Source organism: Macrotis lagotis, chromosome 1, assembly GCF_037893015.1.
Source record: "Macrotis lagotis isolate mMagLag1 chromosome 1, bilby.v1.9.chrom.fasta, whole genome shotgun sequence".
In the NCBI taxonomy this organism is placed as follows: Eukaryota; Metazoa; Chordata; class Mammalia; order Peramelemorphia; family Peramelidae; genus Macrotis; species Macrotis lagotis.
In genome coordinates this window covers 323,942,705-323,967,326 of record NC_133658.1, presented here as the reverse complement: position 1 = coordinate 323,967,326, position 24,622 = coordinate 323,942,705, and the positions used below count along the sequence as shown (strand labels likewise).

At 37.2% G+C, this 24,622-nt stretch overlaps 1 long non-coding RNA gene across 2 annotated transcripts in view; it reads right to left on the bottom strand.

Moving 5' to 3' along the window:
- LOC141517407 (uncharacterized) overlaps positions 1-24,622 on the bottom strand; it is a 78,526-nt gene that overhangs the window by 6,062 nt on the left and 47,842 nt on the right. The window contains exon 3 of one of the 2 annotated variants that reach the window (XR_012476844.1): positions 12,950-13,020. This is a non-coding gene — a long non-coding RNA (uncharacterized LOC141517407). Of the gene's footprint in view, positions 1-12,935; positions 13,021-24,622 lie in introns of those variants that run through there. The other variant, XR_012476843.1, reaches the window with a different exon arrangement.

The following is a 24,622-nucleotide window of genomic DNA, read 5'->3' as shown; positions in this document are numbered from 1 at the left end:
AGGTAGCACAGTGGATAGAGCACCAGCCCTGGACTCAGGAGTACCTGAGTTCAAATGCATCCTCAGACACTTACTAATTACCTAGCTGTATGGCCTTGGGCAAGCCACTTAACCCCATTTGCCTTGCAAAAAAAAAAACCTAAAAAAAAAAAAGAAACTTCCACAATCCTAGAACTTCTGACTTTCTAGGTTATTGAGCTCTCTGACTTTGGAGCTCTACTATACTTTGATTTCTAATCATCCTGGTCCCATCTGCTGCTCCTATGATTATTATTGCTTCATTTGCTGCTATTATTCTAGGGTCCCTGACTTGACATCTCAGTCCCTCTCTCCATTTTACTCCTCAGTCAACACAATACCTGTTCAATTGATTTTTCTATACTGTAAGCTCTTTGAAAGTAGGAATTCCTTGTATCCTCAGTGGCTAGCAAAGTGGCTGATACCATACATGCCTACTAAATGTTTGTTGACTAATGGAGTAGATTCATTCACAAGGGAAAGTATATATATATATCAATTTAGATAAGGGCAAAGAAAGTCAAGTTTTTGTGTAAGATGCTCCGCATCCAATCTATCCTGTACATTAGTTGCCCAAATGATCTTTCTAAAGTACTCACTTGATCATGTCACTCTCTATTCAAAAATCTCTAGTAATCCTTTGCCATAGGGTAAGTGTAAACATTGAATATTAAAGCTCTCAGTTATCTAATTCCCATTTACAATGCCAGTCTTATTTTACACTCATCTTCACAGAATTTTTGTTGTAACCCAACTGTATTTGGTTCCTTCACATTTCCCTGGATTTTCAGATGTTCTTGCTTTAATGTTCTCCATGCACATTTTTACCTATTTTAACCCTTCCTCAAGTCTCAAAGAAGGAGTTCCCTCATCATTAACTTCTTAAGTAGTTCTTTCAGATGAAGTGAGCATGGAAAGAAAAGAGTTTTTGCACCTATATTCCTCTGAGTGAGCTGCTCATGAGGATATATTGACAGGACTAGAACTGTTGAGGGAAATTGCCTCTTTGGAATCTGAGAGATCAGCCTTGAATTTTAGGGAGAGGAGGTTAGTTGTGTATATCCTTGTCAATAAAATTAAATTCAACAAATAATCAATCATTAATTACCCAACCCTTGCCAAAAAAACTGAGCTAAAATTAGAGCAGCTAATACTTCTTTGAATTGCCTTAATGACAATATTATCCTTCAAAAGGTGAAAGAAGCAATAAGGGGAAAACCCTTTGGTTCCAATTCTTACCAATAAGAAGAATGATAGAAATCTGCAGGGGAGGGGAGAATACTTTCCATTTTAGGATTTGTGATAGTAAAGAAAAGGAAAACTAGGAATACTGTGGGATATACCCTAATTTTTATGGGAAAATAGATTTCAAGGAGTCCAAAGAAAGGATAGGTAAGAAGTCAGGGTTTTGAGAAGATCTCAAGAATGGAATAATCCCATCCCATCCCCCAAAACCAAAGAATTGAAAAAAATATGCCATATATTTCAAATTACTCATAGCATGATGTTTGCAGTAGGAAATGTAGGGAATTTGATCTTTGACCAAGCCCCTGGTCCAGAAAAGTCAAAATGGAATCATAAGGTGTTAACAAGATGTTTAACTGCAAAATTTCTCTATGTTCTGATCCTTTTATAAGATAAAAACACCTTTCTCTGAGTGAATCAAAAGGATTGTAATTTCATTGGGCAGGCCTCTAGGTGGCCTTTAAAAGACAGTCAGTTTGTAAGTTCATAGGAGTGAAGATTTAGGAACACTTTGTAGAAAAGAACTGAAGGAGAAGAAGAGGGGACAGGGATTCCTCTTTCCTCACTTTGTCACATTGGTCATGATACTGCAGATCAAAAGCATATTAGTTCCAGCCAAGAGTAAAGAAAGAGTCTGCACATTGAGGGGTAATCACACAGATTTAGGCATAAATACAGGGAAACCTTCACTCTTGAATGAAGTAGTTTCAAGGAGCATGATATCCTGGCAAAAGAAGAGAGTAAACTATGGACTCAAGAGAAAGCTCTCCCTAAGAGTTGTATTTTAGAAATGACTTCATGAAGAAAAAAAAGGACTTTCAGGTCCTGCAATTGTAGAATTGTGAGTTATCTTGTCACTTGTTTTCTACTCTTTAATGCCTCACCATCATCATAACCCAAGTGTCTATTCTTCCTGCAGATAATGTGTGCATTTTTGAGAGAGTTTTTTTAAGGGGTAGTGGGATATTTTGTAGCTGCTCTTTTGTAGCTGCCATCCTAGTAAATGCCTTTGCTAAGAGCTAATTTTGCTTATTTATTATTAATTACAAGACAGTGATGGAGGTTTGTAAGCTAGAGCAATAGAATTTGAATGAATTGTGGTGTTTTAATGATGAAATAATTGTGAAGTATAAAAGGGAAAATATGAGCAATTCAGAGAAACATGAGTAATTCTCTCAGCGCCCTGAGCTTTGAGCTTGCAGATCATAGGTTCAATCCTTGGGATAACCTTACAGATATTACACTCTCTTTGGCTTGACATTCCTACTCTCAGAGTTTATTTTGGGAAAAATCTCCAAATATAGCTTATCTGTTGTTTTTCAATTTGTGATATATAGCTGGAAAATTTGTGAGTCCAGTTGGGGTTTTCTTACCAAAGAATCTAAAATGGTTCACTACTTCTATCTTCAACTCATTTTACAGATAAGGAAACTGAGGCAAAGAAGGTTAAGTGACTTGCCCAGGGTCACCTAGCCAAGTAAATGTTTAAATCCAGATTTGAACTCATGAAGATTGAGTTTTCCTGACTCCAGGCATAGTATTCTATCCACCGAGCCACCTACCTGTGCCATAGGCAATGAGACATCTGGGTCTTGATGAATGTAGGCAATATTTCCCTGATTTCATGCAAATATTCAAGTGTTGAAGTATTCAGCTTAAGTGAAACACACCCCCACAGGAAATCCAGATCATATAATGATTCATAACTAGATACTATAAAGCAATTAGACATTCAGAGAACCCATGATAATCCATAAACAACCAACAATAGTTTCCTTTTCTGATGAATCCCACTTCCCAGAAGATCTGAAAGTCTTCCAGATTCAGTGTCATTCTGTGGTTAGGCTCCACTAGTAAGGGAACTGAATTTGGGATTTCTAGATTGATGAGTCTCATTTCACCATACAGAGACCTCTAAATGAATCCAACCTATAATCCAGAGTCCTCTGGAATGGAAACATATCTAAGGCTGTAAAACTGCCATCAGGTCCCTTTTCCATAAGACCTATGCTATCTAAATAATTCACAGTAATATCAGAGTACAAAGTCCAGGTCCTACATCTTGATATTAGTTCCTTACTGCTCTTACAGTTTCTATGATCATGTGCAAAATTCTTTTTTTCCCCAATAGAATACTTTTGTTTAAGATCTCCTATTTCTCAAGAAAGGATAAATTCTTAGACTATCAAACTTAGGACTGCTAAAGAAGTAACTCCTGAGGTTAGCAGTAACCAGAAAACCACTTCTTCTGAAAGAAATCTAAATTACAGGATTAGATATATCCAGGAATTATCAGGATCTCTACCTTCTCTAATAGAAGACTGGATTCTTGAATTTTCTGTTTTGAAGATTGACAGACGAAATACCTGAGTGGAACTCTCATCACATCCAGTAATTTAGGTTTCAGAAATTTTCTTTAACACTCAGGTCATGCATTTCTCATCCTGGTCTGATTGGCTAACTCATGCTTTTCCATGTCCTCTCTAGTCCTAGATCCAGACACTTTATATTCCACCACTACTCTGATTGCTGCTGACTCTTGGGGCATTTGTCCATGTGCTTGACTTGTCCATACTCTATGTGGCTGATGATATGGCTTCCATGTACCCTATCCCTAAGGAGGTCATTAATGGTCCCTGGGGAGTATCTCTTTTGGCCCTTTTGAAAGGGAAACAAACAAAAGAGGTCTGCTGTCTCACTTTTTTTTTTTTGGCTAGGGCAAAGGGATGGCTCTTCCTGGAATTTCTGTCCCATACAGAATCAATCAATTTATCTCCAATAAGTGAAGTTCTTCCTCCAGCTGTCACTAAATAACATGACAATATCCTTCCAGTGGAAGATAAAAATCAAAGTCCCAAACAAAAGCTCACTTCCTGATAAGCACATCAAATCAGGGAACTAATAAACCATTTACAAATAAGAAGATTTATATGAAGTGATACAGAGCAAAGAAAGTAGAACCAGGAGAAAGATCTGTAAAATGACTACAAAAATATTAATAAAAATAACACTGAATGTGAGCTTAGATTAAATTCACTGAATACTGCTTCCAGAGAATAGGTGAAACTTGGTAGGGATTGGTGTCTAGGGATGCCTTATGTTCCATAAGTGGATGGTGGAGAATGTTATGTCCTTCAGTGTTGACTTGATTCCTTTTATTTATTTATTTATTTATTTATTTATAGAAGACTATATTAGAGGGAGGTGATATATAACTGGAAAGTATTGTTTTGTAAAACAAAACAAAAAGCATAATAAAACTTTGTTAAAGGAAATTTCCAATGACACAGAAAAACAATTCCAATTAGAAGAAAAAAAGAGTTCTCTAAATGTACTGATGTTTATTTTAGGAAGAGAATTAGTTATTTTCTCTCTCAAATACATGACATTTTTCTTCTTTGAGACTTTGCATAATGCATTTCTTCCCCAGGGAACATATCAATAGAAAATCTTATTTTTACTGTTATGTTGGTTCACTCATGTCTGACTCATCATGACCTCATTTGGGTTTTTTTTGACAAAGACACTGAACTGGTTTCCCATTTTCTTTTCCAGCTCATTTTACAGATGAGGAAACTGAGGCTAATAGGGTTAAGTGACATGCTCAGGGTCACACAGCTTGTGAGTATCTGAATTGAGGAAGATGAGTCTTCCTGACTCTAGGTCCAGTGCTCTACTCACTGGCCTATCCCAGAAAAATCTCATTACCCTGAAATATTTGATCTGCCTGATACTTACAGGTTATCAGTACTTTTTGCTTACCTGGATCCTCTAACTGGAAGACAGGGCCATGGGGTCTGGAACTTCTATTTAAGGAGGAGACTCAGAACAGTTTTTCCTCCTCATTTCCAACCATCTACATCTCTATTTAGACTTCTTTGAAATTTTGAACGTCTCAAAGAAGAAGAAATAGCATGCAGTTGAGAGAGAAAATTTGGAATAATTTCCTTCCTTAAATAAACATCAATACATTTAGACAACTTTTTTTTTTGCTTCTAATTGGAATTGTTTCTCTTTGTGTCATTGGAAATTTCCTTTAACAAAGTTTTATTATGCTTTTTATTTTGTTTTACAAAACAATACTTTCAAGTTATACAATTACCTCCCTCTAATATAGCCTTCTTGGTAATAAATAAAATTTTCTTCTTCACTTTCCAGCTTCCTTTTTTGTATTGTCTTCCTGCATTAGACTGTAAATTCCATGAGGGCAGGGACTTTGTATTTGTATCCCCAGAGCTTAGCACAATGCAATAGGAAGTTAATAAATGTTTACTAATTAACTGTGGTACTAGGGACTTGTTGGCAAACTTAGATTTTTTTTTAAAGACATGTATAATGACAGGAACACAAAACGGATACAAATGGGTGGTAGTCTTGTAAGAATAGTTTCCAAAGAATTAAAGGTGCTGAAACTAGAAAGAAATGTCAAGGACATCAAAGGTGGGAGTTATATATTAAGAAATAATGATTGTTCAGGGTGAACAGGATATTGTTACTAATGAGCTAATGATTCAGGAAAAAAAAGAATTTTAAATTCTTATTTCCCCTCTATTTTATCTGCAAAAGAAGAATAAACTTTGAATTTAAAAAAGACATAACAAAATGGTTTTTAATAGGAAGCTGAGACCCTAGATAAATAGGGGGGGAGGGCAGTAAGAAAGTTCTTTTTTTTTTTTTTTTTTGCAGGGCAATGGGGTTAAGTGGCTTGCCCAAGGCCACACAGCTAGGTAATTATTAAGTGTCTGAGGCCGGATTTGAACTCAGGTACTCCTGACTCCAGGGCCAATACTCTATCCACTGTGCCACCTAGCTGGCCCCAAGAAAGTTCTTTTAATGAGTTCAAATAACCAGTCCACATGAGCTACATCCCAATCTAAAGAATGTCACTGCTGAACTACATTCCAGGATAAAGAATGCATAGCTGAGACATGGTCAGTGATATTTGAAAGATTATGAAGATAAGAAAAGGTAATAAAGGAAAAAGTAGGTAAATATAGTCCTAATTTTAAAAAATGGGAGCATGGAACTTAGAAACTACTAAATGCCAAAATTCACAGATTAACAGGATGCCATGGTTATAGAAAGAATTTCAATGGAGAATTCTCTAGGCTTTAGGGCAAGTAGGATTACAACCACTTGGAAATTGGGAGATGCTCTTAGACAGTAGTCCCTGCCACATAGGTAGCTAGAGAACACAAGTTTCTTTGTTTCATAATTATTAGAAGGCTCTGGCATGGTCCCTGGCATCCATGTTGGCTTATAAAAGTACTCAATTAGGTAGCCTCCCACCTTCTCAGATCTGGAAGATTTTCCACTCTATGAGGGCCACATTTGCTACCATTGGAGTAATTCCCTTATTGAAAAAGGGAGACATAGGAAAGTCTTGGCACTCAAATGAATAGGACACAAACCTGAACCAGAACCATCAACATATATCCTTGCCCTGTGTGTTACAACTCTACCTTGAGAGCTAAGGAAATCCATTTTTCTTACTCCTTGCTTCTGGTTGTTCAGTAATTTGCATCTTGTCTGAGTCAGACTGTTACAAGTTCTAACCTTTAACACATAGAATACTTGGATTTCAACAATAGAGAGACAAGGTATCTCATACTATTCATGTGAATAATATGGAGACGTGGGTGAAACAATAGTACGGAAGTTAGCTGTACTTGGATTCAGGCTTGAATCCAAAGATTAATCATCAAATCTTTTATTTTAACTTGTAAGTATACTTTAGACCTATATTTGACTCCATGCTTTTTAAGAGTTGTATCAATGACTTAAATATTGGCACAGATGGCATGCCTACAAAATTTTCAGGTGACACAGAGCCTAGAGAATTAGCTAACACATTCAGTGACAGTGTGAGGATACAAAAAGAATATTTTGGCAAATCTAATAGGATAAAATATAATAGGACATAATAATAGAGGATAATAAGGATGGATATAAAATCGTAATAAGTAATTTTGTAAATCATTTACAAAACCAACCTCAAATAAAAGAAGACCTGGGTCAATAAGTCAACAAACATTTATTTAGTAAAAGACCCTATGCTAAGAAATGGAGATAGAAAAAAGGATAAAAATAGTCCTTGCCCTCATTGAACTCACATTTTAAATGGAAGAGACATGTCAGTAACTAAGTAGATGGAAAGTAATCTCAGAACTTTAGAAGCTTGGAGAGGGGAGGGGTGTTGGGGGTGGTGTATTCTACTGTAAAAGATGGAATTTGAGCTGAGTCTTGAAGGAAGTCAGAACTAAGACAGGAAGGTGAAAAGGAAGATAATTCTACGAACAGGAAACAATCAGTGCAAAGGCAGGTGACCCAAGGGGCAAAGGAAATGTGTTTTAGGTCAGAAACTGGTAAGAAGCAGGTAAGAAACAAATAGGTCAGTGAAGTTAGAGTGTAGAGTATATGGGAGGCTGAAGTGTAAGAACCAGCATTCGAAACTCCTGAGAGATCTCTAGCCATGGTGCTGATTTCATTCATTTCAACACCTGATACCATAGAAAATCAAAAATTTTCCACACCATAGCTGTGGCTGTTTAAGCAAGACAGTAATTTTGATATCATTTCAAAGTCAATCAACCCCCCCACACACACACACACTCACAATGAACTCATTATCTCTCCACCACACCCTGATAAACTCACCTGACTACCAAGCTTTCCTGTTCTCATGAGGACACCACCATCTTCATAGTCAACAAAGTTCATGTTCTAGACTCTTCTCTCTCCTTTACTTCCCATATCCAATCTACCTTTTGTGTGTACAAAAAAGGGGCATTTCCTTACAGTATTTTGCTTTTCTTTATATGACATTAAGAGGGGGGCAGTCATGCACTGATCTGGTGACCTGGAATGAGAGGATAGCTGTGAAGCACTCTAGTTGCCCATTTCTATATCTTGCTCTCTCTATATGAGCGGTCTTTCCAAGATATGTGTACTTACATTCTAACTCAATGGAAGGCTCACCCATCCACACATCATTATCAAGGCAATATGTATTTTTATTTGTGTAGTTATTATGTATTTATTTATGTAGTTCTTGTGTGAAATGCTTGCCTTATTATTATTAAGAGACTATCATCTTATTAAAGAGATCCTATAAGTATTTTTAAGGACTCAATAAAATCAGTCCACAGTCATCTAAAAATGGGAACATCTGAAATATCTTGCAGTAACATGGAACAAGAAATATTGTTTCAATCCTGGCACTAACTGAACACATACTGAATTATGACCCTCGGCAAGTTATTTAAGCTCTCAGTGAACTCTCTTGAACCCAGATATTCCTGATCCTAAGATTAGTCCTTTATCAATTCCATAAGATGCTTTCTTCTTTTTTTAGTTTTTTTTTTTTACAAGGCAAATGGGGTTAAGTGGCTTGCCCAAGGCCACACAGCTAGGTAATTATTATGTGTCTAGGCTGGATTTGAACTCAGGTACTCCTGATTCCAGAGCCGGTGTTCTATCCACTGTACCACCTAGCCACCCCAAGATGCTTTCTTCTTAAAACTGCCAAATAATAAATAAAATGGACCCCTGTTCAACTACCAGTCTATTTTATGACTGAAGATGATCCAGTGTTAAAAATAACTACAAAGGTAGACCTATCCTCTTCTCATATTTAATAAAGGATATCTTTGAAAAGACCATATACAAAAAGAACTTTACAGAGATGGAAAAAGTAATTTTCTGGTTACAAATTACTAATGGGTTGGTTTCTATTTGGGATAATACTATCCATAGTCTTTTGTAATCTTAAAATAATTACTGTCTAAGATAACTAAAATAAATTCTCAAGTGCTATGAAACTATATCATTGACATCATAGATTTCTTTTGAACAGTTTTCTTTTTTTTTTGCAAGGCAAATGGGATTAAGTGGCTTGCCCAAGACCACACAGCTAGGTAATTATTAAGTGTCTAGGCTGGATTTGAACTCAGGTACTCCTGACTCCAGGACCAGTGCTCTATCTGCTGTGCCACCTAGCTGCCCCCTAAACAGTTTTCTTGAGATCTAATCAATTTTTCTGACTTTATCATCTTTTTGGCTACTTATACCAGTCAAGGGAATGTTAATACCCTGAATTCCTTATAAAAATTTAAAAAGAGGAACAACACCCCTTCTCCCCTGCCCCAAATGAGTTAGACTAGATGTCATCTGAGGTCCTTTACCACTGACTTTCTGTGAACATATAGGATATATGAATATATGGTCATATATCAATTTGGTTGAGGGTAGTATACTTTATGCCTTGAAGTTCTTTGTCCTAGTCTGCTTCTACATTAAGGGTAGATTAGGTTTTCATAAGTCATGTAACCTAAAGTGTATCACTTTAAATATGATTTTCTCATGCTCATATAGCAAATAGAGTAATAAGGTGTTGAGTCCAAATGACAAGATACTGGAGTTTGAGTTCCAGTTCTCTCATGTACCAACTCTCTGAAATCTTCCCTCTCCCTGTCTGCTGCATTATCACAATGAAAAACCTCCACCCTGGCCCTTTCTCTCCTCATTGGTGATTCTGTAGGAGATTAAACTTACATTTTGCCATCCAGTCAAGTTTCACCTTGCTTACATGTGCTATTCTTATTCTGAAGAGGAGATAAGGACCTATCACATTGTCCCGACAAAAGGTACATTCTCTCCCCTCCCCTTTCCATTTTTCCTTTATGTGGTATCTTCCCCTATTAGAATGTAATCTCTTTGGAGACAGGCACTATCTTACTGACTTGTATTTGTATCCTCAACACTTGTCACAGTATTTGTCAAATAATAAATAATTAATACACATTCTGTCTGCCTGCCTATCTCTCTGTCACTAGCTGAGAGACTTTTCATAAATCACTTCTCTATGAATCTCAGTTTCTTCTGTAAAATGAAGGGTTGAATTAGGTGATTTCTAGGAGCCTTTCCAGTTCTGATGTTCCATAATCCACATTCTATGGACTTTGTAATATTTGAGGAAGAAACTTAAAAAATCTATGAACATATAAACTGCTGAAGAGGATGTTTTTGGGGCCCAGTATTGTGGAAGGTTAGAGCCTTCCTTCATTTTATTATTTCTTATCTGTACTGTATGTGGTTTGTACCTAATTGTTTACATCTTATCTCTTCCATTAGATTGTGAACTCCTTGAAGACAGGGACTACACATTTTTGCCTTTCTTTGCATACACAAAAATTAGTTTATTGTCTGGCATATGATAGACATGTAATTGTTCATTGTCTGACTTAAAATAATCAGGGTAATAGGACAATTGAGGTGTGAGAATAGCTATTAAACCTAAGGAAGACTCAATTTCTTCCCCTCTTTGATATTACCTTGAATCCTGTAAAAGCAGAAATAACCAAGATTCTGGGCTAGTATCTTTTAAATTGGCTCTTATATGGTGGCTATAGAGCTGAATGTGTTGACAAGAGATAGGGCAAACACTCTAGGTGAGACCTTTTAATGGAAAAGCAGTGTTGCTCTGGGGAATCTAGTTGCCTTGGTGACTTTCCATGTGTGTCTATGTTTGTATTCCCTTGTATTGGATGTGTCCCTGAGGAAAGTCTCATAAATTGGGCTGTGCTGCAATATTCTTGAGGTTTTAGACATATAGTACCCCCCAAGGACTAAGCATTGATGACTCTGCATTGCAAGGTAAGCAACAGCTATATCTTGACAACCTTAAGCCTTTGCTGCCTCTCATGGGTGTGCTTGGGTCAAGAGGTTTTGGAATACTTGCACTTAGTGGTCACAGAACCCCCAGCAGAATTACAATGTTTGAATTGGATTGTACTTCAGTAGTCCAAACCATATCTCAAAGAACATTGCAATTAGAGTTCACCCAACTTCTAATGAGAGACATTCGCCTCATTGGGAGAAAGAGAGAGACCATATCTTGGATAACTCTCATGTGGAAGCTTTTTTTGACATCAAATCACAATTTTGTGACTTTCATCTCATTCTTGTTCTGTCCCCTATTCCAAACAGAACAAGTCTAATCTCTCTTCTACCTCTAAGTTCTCCATATATTTGAAGACAACTATCATGTACCCCCTCAGTATTCTCTTCTTCAGATGAAATACTCCCAATTTTTCCAAATGATTCTCATATGACATAGGTGCAAGGGCTTCCTTCATATTGATAACCATTTTGTGGCTGATTGTCAATTTCTCTGTATCTTTAAACTATGATGGACTGAATTGAATACATTACAGATTCTGTTCTAATCAGAACAGAATACAGAGGAACTACACGATGTTTCTGCTTAGTTTTGCTTCTTAATGTAGCCCAAGATGACATTAACTTCTTAACTACCACATTACATTGCTGACTTGCACCCAATCTGAAAGCATATTCCAGATCTTTCAAGCCAAATTGCTGTGTGACAATGACTCTCCCATCCTACATTTTTGAAGTTGATTTTTTGAACCAAAATGAAAGATATTACATTTCTCTCTATTAAAATATTATCTTTTAAAAAGTTTATCACAATGCTCTAACCTTTCAATATCTTTTTTTGGATCCTGCCTCTTTGATCCTGGAAGCTAGGTAGTTCAGTCTAGAGTAGCCTGGTTCTGTTCAAATCTGGCCTCAGGCGCTTACTAGCTCTGGGCAAGTCATACTTCTGGCTCTATTTGTACAACTATAAAATGATAATGATAATAATAGCCTCCCAGGGTTGTTGTGAGGATCAAATGAGATAGTATTTATAAACTGCTTAGAAGAGTGCTTAGCACACAGTAAATAATATATCGATGCTTACTATTATTATTATTATCCAATGTGTTCAATATCCTTCCAGTTTTGATGTGTTTTGTAAATTTGATAAGCATGTCATCTATGTCTTTACCCAAGTCATTGGCAAAAATGTTAGGCCTAATAGGGCCAAGCCCCTGTAATACTCCACTGCATACCTACTATACTGACACTGGGTCACTAAAAAGCACTCTCCATATCTGTTCTTTTAATCATTTCTGAATCTAATTGTAATTATCTAATCTAATTGTATTATTGTCTAGTCCACATCAGTTCCTCTTCTTCACAAGAATTACATGAAATGCCTTATTAAATATTTTTTTTAATTTTTTTTTAGGTTTTTTTGTAAGGCAAACGGGGTTAAGTGGCTTGCCCAAGGCCACACAGCTAGGTAATTATTAAGTATCCAGATTTGAACCCAGGTACTCCTGACTCCAGGGCCCGTGCTTTATCCACTATGCCACCTAGCCGCCCCCTTATTAAATATTTTGTTAAAAATATAAATATATATCTATCATATTTGGTAATACTGTCTACCTGCTTGGTAATATTGTCAAAAAAGGAAATTCGGTTACTCTGGCATGATCTGTTTTGGATACTGGCCCTTTTAAAGTCACTGCTTCCTTTACTAGACATTCACTAACCATCTTGTTTAGGATCCCTTCTATAATTTTTCCAGGAATAAAAATCAAACTTATTCACTTTTCAATTGCAAACTCTGTTCTTTTACCTTTAAAAAAAATCAGGACAATATTTGCCCTTTGCCAATCCTATGGTATGTCTCCCATTTTCCATGACCTTTCAAATATCACTGAGAGTGGCTCACAAATAACATAAGCCAATTCTTTCAGTACAAGAGGATTTAGTTCATCTGGGCCAGGTGATTTGAATTCATCAAGGGCAACTAGATGCTCTCTTGCAATTTCCTTACTTTTGTTGGATATTCACTTGCTATGATCCATTTTTGTTCCATCATTTTCAGTGCAAAGATCTTTCTCCAACCTTGTGTAGAAAAATAGAAGCAAAATGTGGATTAAACAACTCTGCATCAGTCAGTTATAGGACCTTAACTTTAGAACAGACCTTAAAAATTTAATCCAACCCCTAATTTTAAAGATGTTGAAAATGAAACAAAGGGAGATTACGTAACTTGACCAGGATCACACAGCTATTGAGTTACTGAAGTAAGATTCAAATTCAGGTCTTCCTGATTCCAAGTTCTGTTCACTATCCTTTGCATGAGATATTCCAAACAAAATACCCCATAGCTTCAAGTGTCCCAAACTGCTGACCAAAACAAATTAAAATGCAATAGGGATAAATTTAATAAAAATAAATAAAATATAATAAAACAAAGATATTACATTTCAAAACTAAGTCAATATGCAACATGTAATGATCCTTATATATGGATTATTATATTATATTATATTATATTATATTATATTATATTATATTATATTATGTATGGCCTCCATTTCTATTTGGGCTTGATATCATAGCAGCATACCAGCTAGCTGTCTGTATCATCATTCCATCTTTCATGAGCAGAGGTCCTGTCCTTTTCATGATCCTTTTTTCCCCAATGTAACTTTGAGAACAAAACACAATACACTACTATCATTTTTCTGTTTATCCACAGCTAGCCTCAGATCATTCATAACACTTTCACCATCTGTACATTGCTTTTTAAAGTCTTTTTGCTGAATTTGCTGAGTATTCACAGCAAATAAGACTCCTTAGACATCTCACATTTTTCCTTTTAATTGGAATTGTTTTGCTTTGTTTCCTCAGAATTTTATTCTTCTGCATCTCCTATCCTTCCTGAACTGACTTCCCTTGTAGAATTTTAGTCCATGTGAAACTAATTATCTTTCCTCAGAACATTTTGAAATCTTTTTTCCCACATATGAGGGTATATATGAGATTATGTCCAGATATTTTTGGTCATATATATTATAAACTCCAACAAGGGTTTCTGTCTTCCATTGGGTTCTGATTCTTCATTCTCTACCAGCAACCAGTTCTTCCCTTTTAGTGACAATGAGATCCAGAATATAATTTCCCCTTGTTGTTTCTTCCAATGTTGAAGGTTTATTTCCTGGCCTTAAACGGTGGCTCCTTATGCTGTAGTTTATACTAGAATAGACACATGCTTGAGCCTTATCTTTTGACAGAAGCAGAGTCAGGTTAATCCAGATGCTCCCAAAGTCACCCAGATCCCAACACTTGATGGAGGCTATGCCTAATCAGAAGCCCTGCCTGATCTGGATTAACTAATCTCTTATAAACATTTTTTAAAATCTTTGATTTTAATGCCTCTAAGCAGATAGCACCCAATAACAACTCACACATGAACACAAATTTCACCTTTTAAATAGTGGGGATGCACATTGATCGATAATGCAGGGTTAAAATATACACTGTTTATATTGTATCTGTCTTTCAAGTCCTCCTTTAATGAATGCTTCACTGTTCAGGAAGCTTCAAGTGGAACACAAGTTCTGTAGGTTGTGTCAAGCTAGAAAGTAGAGATGATGATGCTTGTCCTTTGTTCTTAAAGAAGACTAAGACATCAGGAGAGGTGATTCTATGACAAGCACATGAATTGGATTTGAGTGGGAGGGTGCTGTGCTAAGTCACCAGCCTCACCTTCTCCTCCTGAGCCATCTGGGTCTGAGGACCAGATATGAATCAGGATGACTGGAGATGGTCCTGGAGGTGAGGCAATCAGGGTGAAGTGATATGCCCAAGGTCACACAGCAAGTAAGTATTAAGTGTCTGAAGTGGGATTCAAATTCTTATTCTTCTGACTCCAAGTTCAGTGCTCTATCCACAACACCATCTAACTGTAACCTCAAGAAGAGAGCCATCTAGCTGTAACCTCAGACCAGACTGGTTAACCATCAAGAGATGATTTTTTTAAATAATAATTTCACACTTTTATCACAGTTTATCACAATTTTATCATAATTTTAGCTCTTTATGAAAGTAAAGAGATTTTTGGTCATTTAGCTGTTTTCAGTTATGTCTAACTCTTTGTGATCTCATGTGGGGTTTTCTTGGCAGATACTGGTGTGGTTTGCTATTTCTTTTCCCAGTTCATTTTACAGAGAAAGAAACTGAAGCAAATAGGCTTAATAGCTGGTAAGTGTCTGAGGCCAGATTTGAACTCAGGAAGATGAGTCTTCCTGTCTTCAGATTGGCATTCTATCCTTTGCACCACTTAGCTTTCTATGGAAAGAATTTTTTTGCTATGGAAGAATTATTATTTGCATTGTTGGAGGGAGGGCTCACAGTGATGAGAGTACTGAGATAAGGGTTTGGGGAAATTTTTAGCTTGCTAACTAAAATGCTCAGAAGTAATTTATTTTCATAGGAAATTTTACATATGGAAAAGCACCATTTGTCCAAAGAGCATATATAGGAAGTAGACAAAATAGAGGAGATAAATGATGTCTTTCCAGATTCATGATGGAAATTAGGTCATATGACCTGTGAAGAACTTAGCCAGCCACCAGATCAGCGCAGTCAGGACAAAGAGCTTACCACATAGAATACCACAGCCTCAAGCAAAGCAACCAAAGTGTCAAGCATTCTCAAGTCATAGGATCATAGATTCAGAATCTCTGAGTGGAAAAGGATCTTTGCAGTGATTTAAACCAAACTATGTTTGGGAGGAGGGGGTAACAGAAATTTGAATCTATTGTTTCCTCTATTTAGGACATTCCTAGTCTATAAACTCCTTTTGCTGATGCAGATTGGCAACCCGGTTGTAGTTCAAAGTTTTAGACCATTTCCTTTGTGGCAAAATGATGTGTCTAGGCTCACTCAGGTAGCATGAGTCAGAGGTAGTCCTTGAACCCAAATCTTCTTGATTCCTTTTCTGGTAGGCAAGCCACTATGCTATACTCCTTCTCAAGTCATTACGAGAGCAGAAATCATCTTTAAAACATGCTCGTTAGTTATCCACTTTCTTCATGAAGAAATTCAACAATGGGAAGCCCACAACTTTCTATTTTGGGGAAAGTCATTATGCAGTTATTAAATAAAGGACTCCAGTTCTATGAGCTATGTATCTTGCTCTTAGACCCTGCTCCAGAAAATCCCACATCTACTTTCTTTATTTCTTCCAGTAAAGGTTGCTAACTTCCCACTAATTTTTTCCAGTGAAACCTCTGAATCAAAGATTCCCACCTTCCTGGCTTCTGATGTTACCATATGAAAGATACATCCTCTCTATAGCCATCCATTCTCCAACATAAGGAAAAGAAAACCAGTGGATGAATTTTAACGGATTTCTTGGATTTGAATTGAATGGATTAATAGGCAGAACAATATGAGAGAGTGAATCTTAGAACTTTGAGGAAATTTGAGTTCAGATTCTGTCTCTGACCCTTTCTAGCTATGTGAGAATGGGAAAGTAAGAGCCTTCCATTCTCAGTTTTAATAGCCAGATCCAGAAAACGGTGATCATAATATTCACACTTACTACCCTTTATAATTATTGAGAGGAATATGATTAGTGAGACTTAAAACACTAGGTTATTATTTTTTATTTCTATTACTTGCTAAGCATGAATTCCTTTTCATTTTCTTTGTTGTCTAGCCAGCTTCATCTTCAAAAGACTGAAACCTAAAAGGAAAGGCAGGAGATGGACTTGCATTTTTACTACTTCTTCTGCATTTTACACTTTATTTTGTCACATCTGCAGACCATAATATTTTAGTGTGGCCACCACCCTCTCAAAGGTCAGTGGCATCCTGCTTCACTCTCAACAATTGGCTCTGTCTCTTTTGATTGTTCATTCAACTGTAAGCATTCTCTCCTAGGACTATTTTTCTTCTTTGTTGCTCTTTCCATGTTGTCTCGAAGTTGGGAGAGGCCTCCTTAGTCCCTACCTTGGGCATCTTGAAGCAGTTGAAAGGCAGCAAAATATTAACAACAGCTGTTTCTTTTTGGCCAATTAGATGCTCAAGGGAATACTCAAGGATGATCCACCCATGAGCTTTCCTTGGTGGATTTGATCCCTGGCTTTCCAGTCTATTCATTCATTCAACACCTTTCATTCATTCATTCAACACTTATGCTCTATCTCCTTGTGTGCACAGCACATTGCCAAGCACTGGGGAAGAAATGTTTAGATAAGACACTATCCTAGTATTCAGGGAGCTCAAAGTTTAATAATTCTTGGCAAGAATAAATACTTCAGCCTTCTTACATCCAAACTATGTTAAAGAAATGGGAGGTTCAGCACTTAGGAAAAATTGGGCTTTTTTTTCTTTTATAGAATCATAGTCATAAAATTTCACAGCTGAAAGGGACAGAGGGCATCCACCATAATCTGTAGCTGATCAGGAATCTTCTTTAATACATCTAGGGAGTTTGCTGAATTGCAAACTGAATATGAGTCAACTTTGGGACATAACTGTTCAAAAAGCTAATGTTATATGCCAGGCTGCCTAGGAGAAGCATAGTATCAGAATAAGGAAGGGAAGGTCAAACCTGGAATTCTGTGTTCAGTTATAGATAACACACTTTTGGAAATACATAGACAAATTGTACTATTAAAAATGATAAAGGATGGCTCCTGAGAAACCTGGGAAGACCTGTATGAATTGACACAGAATAAAATGAAAAAAAAAACCCAGCAGAGTCATTTATAAAATAGCAACAACATTGTAAAGGCAAATAATTTTGAAAGACTTAGGCACTCTGAGAAATGTGTTGACTAATCACAATTTTAGAGAACTGATGCATGCTACTAACCTCCTGAAAGGGAGGGGATGGACTCAGGATGCAGATTGAAACATATACATATAAACATGAGGAAATTTATTTTGCTTGACTATACATAATTGTTACAAAGGTTTTCTTTCCCTTTTTGCAATAGGGAAGGGGATGTAGAAATGAGAGAAGCCAGAGTTTCATTAATTGGAAAATAATTTGTTAAACAAGGAAAAATATAAACAAAAACAGATCAAAACATAGAAATAAAGGATGGTGAGGGTTCTGGAGGACAAACTATGTGTGGATTGGTTAAAGGAACTGGGAACATTTAGCCTAGGAAGGGAAGACTTGGGAAGAATGGTAGGTAGAATATGATCACAGTCCAAGTCTTTGAATAACACTCAATGTGGAAAAGGAATTAGAGTCACAGGACATTGAGAACTGATTCTGCCATCTACTAGAGGACAGAATGAAGAGCAATGAATGAGATTTGCAGAGGTTGATTTAAACTTTTGATGTATAGAAAAACTTCCTAATGATAAAGGTGTCTAATATTAGAATTAGGGACAGCTAGTTGGTATAATGACTAGAGTATATCAGATCTGGAGTCAGGAAGGCTCATCTTTATGAGTTCAAATCTAACTTCAGATACTTTCTTGCTGTGTGACCCTGTGAAAACAACTTTACACTGCTTGCCTCAGTTTCCTCATCTGTAAAATGAAAAAAGAAATGTCAAACTACTCCAGTATTTTTGCCAAGAAAATTCTAAATGAGAGCATGAAGAATCAGACATAAATGAAACAACTGAACAACAACAAACATTAGAATGGCTACCTTCACATGTACTCACTTCCCTATCACTGAACTTCTTCAAGAAGAGGCTGGATGATCTGGGTGTATTTGGGATGTGGTAAAAAGGGGTTCTATCTCTGACCCTGCATGGATGAAGTGAGGTTCCTTCCTACCTTTGGATTCTATGATTCTGTTGCCTAATAAGTTATCTCATTTTTGCTTGAGTACCTCCAGTGAAAGAGGACTCACTATTCAACAACACTTATTTGGTAAAAAGAGCCCTGGATTTTGAAGCCAGAGAAACTGCATTTCAGTCCTGGCTCTTGTGTTTACCAAGTTAGAACTGTTATCAAGATACTTTATATCTCTTCTTCATTTTATAATCTGCTATATTACTTGATATGCCTATCTCAAAAGATTGTTGTTTAATTATGAAATAATATAAGTAAAATGCTTTGCTACCAAAAAAGTTACATATGAATATTATTATTATTAGGGACAGTTAGGTGGATAGAGTACTAGTCTTGCAGTCAGGAAGATCTGAATTTAAATACATTCTCAGACATTCACTAGCTATGTGACCCTGGAAAGTTCCTTAACTGCTATTTCCCTCAGTTCTTCATCTGCAAAATAAGAACACACTGGAAAAGCAAATGACAAATCATTCCAGAATTTTGGCAAAGAAAACCCCATCTACATGATTATGTAGATGACTGAACAATTAAATATTATTATTGCTAGAGCAGAGGTTCTTCACCTAGGATCTGTAAACTTGGTTTTTTTTAAATATATAAATTTTGATAACTATTTCAATATAATTGATTTCCTTTGGAGTTCTGTGTATTTAATGTTATGCATTTAAAAACATTCTAAGAATGTTCCTATGTTTCACCAGACTGCTAAAAGGGTTGATGATGCAACAAAGCATAAGGGCCCCAGGTCTGGAAGAGTCATAATCTAATGCCTTCAGATAAATCAAGCCTCAGTTTGCCTGTCTTCCACTTTTACCTGTTGTTTCAAGTACTACTCCTTGATTTCAAGTATAGCAAACCCAATCCTTCATTCATGACAGCCCTTCAACAACTTAGAGATCTCTATAACATCCCTGCTAAATCTTCACTTCTTCGGCTAAACCTTCCCAATGCCTCCACTATGTCATCCTATGACAAGTTCTCCAGTTCATATAATATTCTGGTCACCCTCTAGTAAATTCATTCTAGTTTATTAATTTCCTTTGAAAACAAGGGCACTCAAAATCGAACACAAAATTCAAGATATAATCTGACCAGGATGGAGGACAATGGAACCATCATCTCCCTTCTTCCTTTCTAGACATCAGAGCCTAAAGTTACCTTAACTTTCGGGCTACCACATCAGTCTATGAATTAATATTAAGTTTAAAGTTCATTAAGATTTCCCAGGTTCTTTTCATATGAAGTACTGTTAAGTAACAGCAATGCCATCTTCCATTTGTGTTCTAATTTTTCCAGGTTCCCATTTGGCCTCCATTTTATCCTATCTTCTGCCTTATGAGGCTGAAAATGGAGAATTATGCCTACTGGCAAAGAGCTCTAAGTTGCATATCAGGTGTGGGAAGATCTAAATTTGGGCACAACTCTTCTGAGACCCTAGGTCCATTTCTGAACAGAGAAAGTCAAATTAATGGTTTCACAGCAATTCCTAGGCATAGGGGAAGATAATAGAAATCTTTCCTCATGCAGTATTTGATTATTATCTGAAAAGACAGCAAAGAAACTCTATATTACATTGAATAGTATCCAAAATACAGGTATATAGATTGTTAAGGGGACTTTAGGAGGCTGATTCCTAGACCATGGAAGGTTAGAGAAGGAAAGAACCTTAGAGTTCATCTAGGCCAGCTGTTCTCAAGGTGTGATCCTGGACTGTTGGAACTGCTTAGAGGGTTCATAAGGTCAAAACAATTTTTATAATCACACTGACATTTTAAGTTTTAAATGTTGTGTCATATGTATTCCAGGCTAAGAGCTATGAAGGGTTAAAGCACATAACTATTTCTGTGTTAACCCTTCATAGCTCTTAGCCTGGAATACATATGACACAACATTTAAACATCAATAGAAGACAGTCAGGTAGCACAGTGGAGAGAGTGCTGGGCCTGGAGTCAGGAGATTCATCTTTCTGAATTCAAATCTGGTCTCAAACACTAACTGTGTGACCCTGATCAAGTCATTTCACCCTGTCTTCCTCAGTTCCACATCTGGACAATGAGTTAGAGAAGCTGTTCCATTATCTTTGCCAAGAAAACCCCAAATAGCTGGACATGACTGAATAAATTATCAGTAGATATAAGACAAGAATTTTTGGGGATTATCAATAATCTTTAAGAATAACAAGTATTACCTGACTTCAGACACTTAATTCCCTAGTGACCTTGGGCAAGTCACTTAACTTCCTCACCTTGCCCCCCCCAAAACCCAAAACAAACAAAGAATATCAAATGTTCCTGAGAACAAAAAGCTTGAGAACTGCTAAATCTAGGGCAACCTTCATCCTATTGTTAAGGAAACTGAGGCCCCCAAACCAAAAGGAACTTAAAGTTATAAATCCAGTTAGTGGTCAAACTGAGACTTGAACCCTGGTTAACTAACTTCATAGGCTTGTTTTCTTTCCAGTACAACACAGTGCCTCCCTCAGACATTTGAAGTATTAAATATTAAACATGTAGGACTGATTCCAAGCTTGGTAATTAAAACTCCTATTTCATATTCTACACATGACTTATAAAAAGGTCAGACTGTTGTTCTAAAAGGTTTCATGGCTCCCTTGTTCACAAATAAAGCGTCTCTTCTGAGAAAACATAGCCCCCATTCCAGTGCCACAATTGGCTGGGGTTTCCATCTTTATAAAAATGTTTTACTGGAAAGAACAGGAGTAAAATTCCCAGAGGCTTGGTCTTGGGAAGCAATGAAACCTGCTGAGCCGCCCCAGGTCCCTCCTCCACCCATTGGAGAAGGGACCTGGTTTTTCCTTCCCCTTCTTCATACAACCTCTAACCTTGCAAAGGTCCTAGGAACAGTTACTAATGCCGAAACTCAGCAAGAAGCTGGACAGGCCCAGGTTGGACAGTCCCAATGAAAGGGGTCAGGAGGAAAGGACTATAGACTTTAGCTTAGCTTCCACTACCATCTGCTGTTCTTCTACGGAACTGCAATTCCAGTCAAGTATTGCATTTCAGAATTTAGAATTGGAAAGAATTTTTAAATTTTTCTAGTTCCATTTCCTTCATTTTACAGATTAGGAGACTGAGAAGTTCAGAGAGGAAAACGATCTCTCTAAGGTTACAAAATAAGTCAGCAGAAGCTCCTCAAAAGCAGGCCAACTGACAAATACTGGAAGCAGAGTTGATTTAAATGGTTGGAAGTCAACAGTAGTAATAGTAGTAGTGCTGGTGGTGATAGTGGTAGTAGTAGTAGTAGTAGTAGTAGTAGTAGTAGTAGTAGTAGTAGTAGTAGTAGTAGTGGTGGTGGTGGTGGTGGTGGCGGTGGTGGTGATAGTGATGGTAGTGTTAGTAAAGGTAGTAGAGCGATAGTGGTAGTGATAGTGGTGGTGGTAGTAGAGATAGTAATGATAGTAGTAGTCATCATTCTTGTCATTGCAGTTGTAGTAATGATGATGATGATGATGATGATGATGATGGCAGCTCACACTTCTTCAACTCTTTATGGTTTTTCAGAAGAACCATTTGGAGACAATGAGTTCCCCATTCAGCTGAAGTCCTCATGAGAAGGCAAAATAATCCCTTGAAGAGAATATTTTTGAGGTGTTTCCTAACCAGATCCACATCCAGTGACCACTGAACTAGATAACGTCCAAGCCCCCCCTTTTACTCTGGGATTCTGAGATTGTCCAAAGTTTGGATCACCCTTTTTAGAAGAGAAATTGATAAACTGGATCCCTTCCAGGGAAAAGAGGGCAAATAGGATGAGGAGGGTTGGGACTCTAAATCATGTCATACTTAAGGGAAATGAAACATAAGAGTGTAGAAAAAGGACCTCAGAGGCATACTATTAAATCCTCTTTACCTAGTGAAGTCTGGGGCCACATTTGATAAAATGAAATTTCATCATGAAATGTGGCCCCAACCTTCCTAATCTCATTCAGCCCAGACCAGTCATCACATTCCTTCCCTCTGACAACAGATGAAAGCAGATTAGTGGTTACTGTACCCAGAGATCTCCTTCTTCAGAGGAACACCTTGACAAGACAAATTTGATGTTGTGAAAATACAAGGATAAACACTAAATCACAAAGCAGAATAAAAAGGAAGAATTCCAAAATTGTGTTGAATGTCTTAGACCTTCCAGTCCCTCTCTACATAGCAAACAGTGGCAATAGCAGGCAGACTCTTCAGTACTTACTGAAGCCTTTGTACATTGCCAGACCTGAGCAGGTAAAGGGATAGCCCACACATTCTGGTACAGCCAACTGGACAAAGGAGGAAGGGAATGAGATAGTATTGTACTCCGAGCAAAAGGAGAGGTCAGTGGCTAGGGATATGGTCAGGTAACCATGTCTGAAATGGGATAAAACCAGGAGACATGATGACTGATTGTGAAACTCAATGGTCAGTTAACAATACTTAAAAAAAGGTTGTTTCAAAACCAGGAGCCCAAGCAGTTGGGATGGAGGAAACACCAGAGGGGAGTTCAGGAAATCAGAGTCTCAGAGTTAGGAGGGCACTCAGCATCCCATGCCCCTCCCTAACTAATCATTACTTGGTGTTTGCGTGAAGGCCTCTAATAGATGGGGCAGGGAAGGGCCCCACTACATTCCACTTTTATACAACTATTATCATCAAGAAATTTCAACTCCCACCCACTGCTCCTACTCTGTCTTCTAGAGCCCAGTATAGTGGTACAGCTAGGTGACAGTGGATAGAGCATCAACCCTGGAGTCAGGAGGATCTGAGTTCAAATCCAGATTTCAGATACTAGACATTCACTAGCTGTGTGACTCTGGGCAAGTCTCTTAACCCTGATTACCTCTCCTCCAGTGAGGCTTGTGATTTAGCATAGCTTCCCCTCACTCAAATCCAATTCATTTGCTTGTCTTGGTATCACCTCTGATATTATGGCTTTCTTCAAGAATGAAGGACAACCATCATCATCATCATCAACAATGATGTAGTCTGTAGTCAGAGAATCTGTGTCCAAAATATGGTTCTGCCACTTAATCCTTATGTGACACTAGGTATGTGACTTAACTTCTTCTCTCTACTTCAATTTTCCAATATTTAAAATGAAAGGGTTTGGGTGAGAAGGCCTCTGATATCACTTCCAGCTCTAGCTGTTATCCTGTGATTTATGTGACAGTCCTTCAAATACTTTAAGGCAGCTATCACATCTCCCTTTTGATCTCTTATTCAAAGGGTGTGGACAGTATAGAGTTGCTAATAATAGTAATAATTGCTTAGATTTACATAACAGCAAGGTGGTACAATGGATAAAAATCTGAGCTAGTAGTAAGAAAGACTTGAGTTCAAATGCAGCATCAGATTCTTACTAGCTATATCTCCCTGGGCAAGTCACATAATCTCTCCCTTTGTCTCCTTTTTTCTTCTCCAAGCTAAATTATTTCCAGTTCAGTGGTTTAGGAATCAGGGGATAGATACGGTGAATAACAGAATGTTGAATCAGATAAAGAACTCCAATTTGTTGCAGTCAATCAACTGAGGACATTTTTCATTTTTCATTTTTACTTACAGCAACCATTCAAGGAAAGGGCCACAGGTTTTATTAATCTTATAATTAGTTTTATAGGTGAGGAAACTGAGGGTCAAACAGTTAAGTGCTTTGCCCTTGGTCACACAGCTATTAAATGGTAAAGATGGATGGATAGACAGATGGCCAGATGATTGACAGATAGATGGTTGACAAATGGATGGATGGTTGAATGGATGGATGAGAGAGATATAGATAGTTAGATGGAAAAAATAGAGAGAATTAGAGGATAAATAGAAGATAGATAGATAGATAGAAAGAAGATAGACAGAGATGGATAGATGGATGAAGCAGATGGATAGATAGATAGATGAAAGAA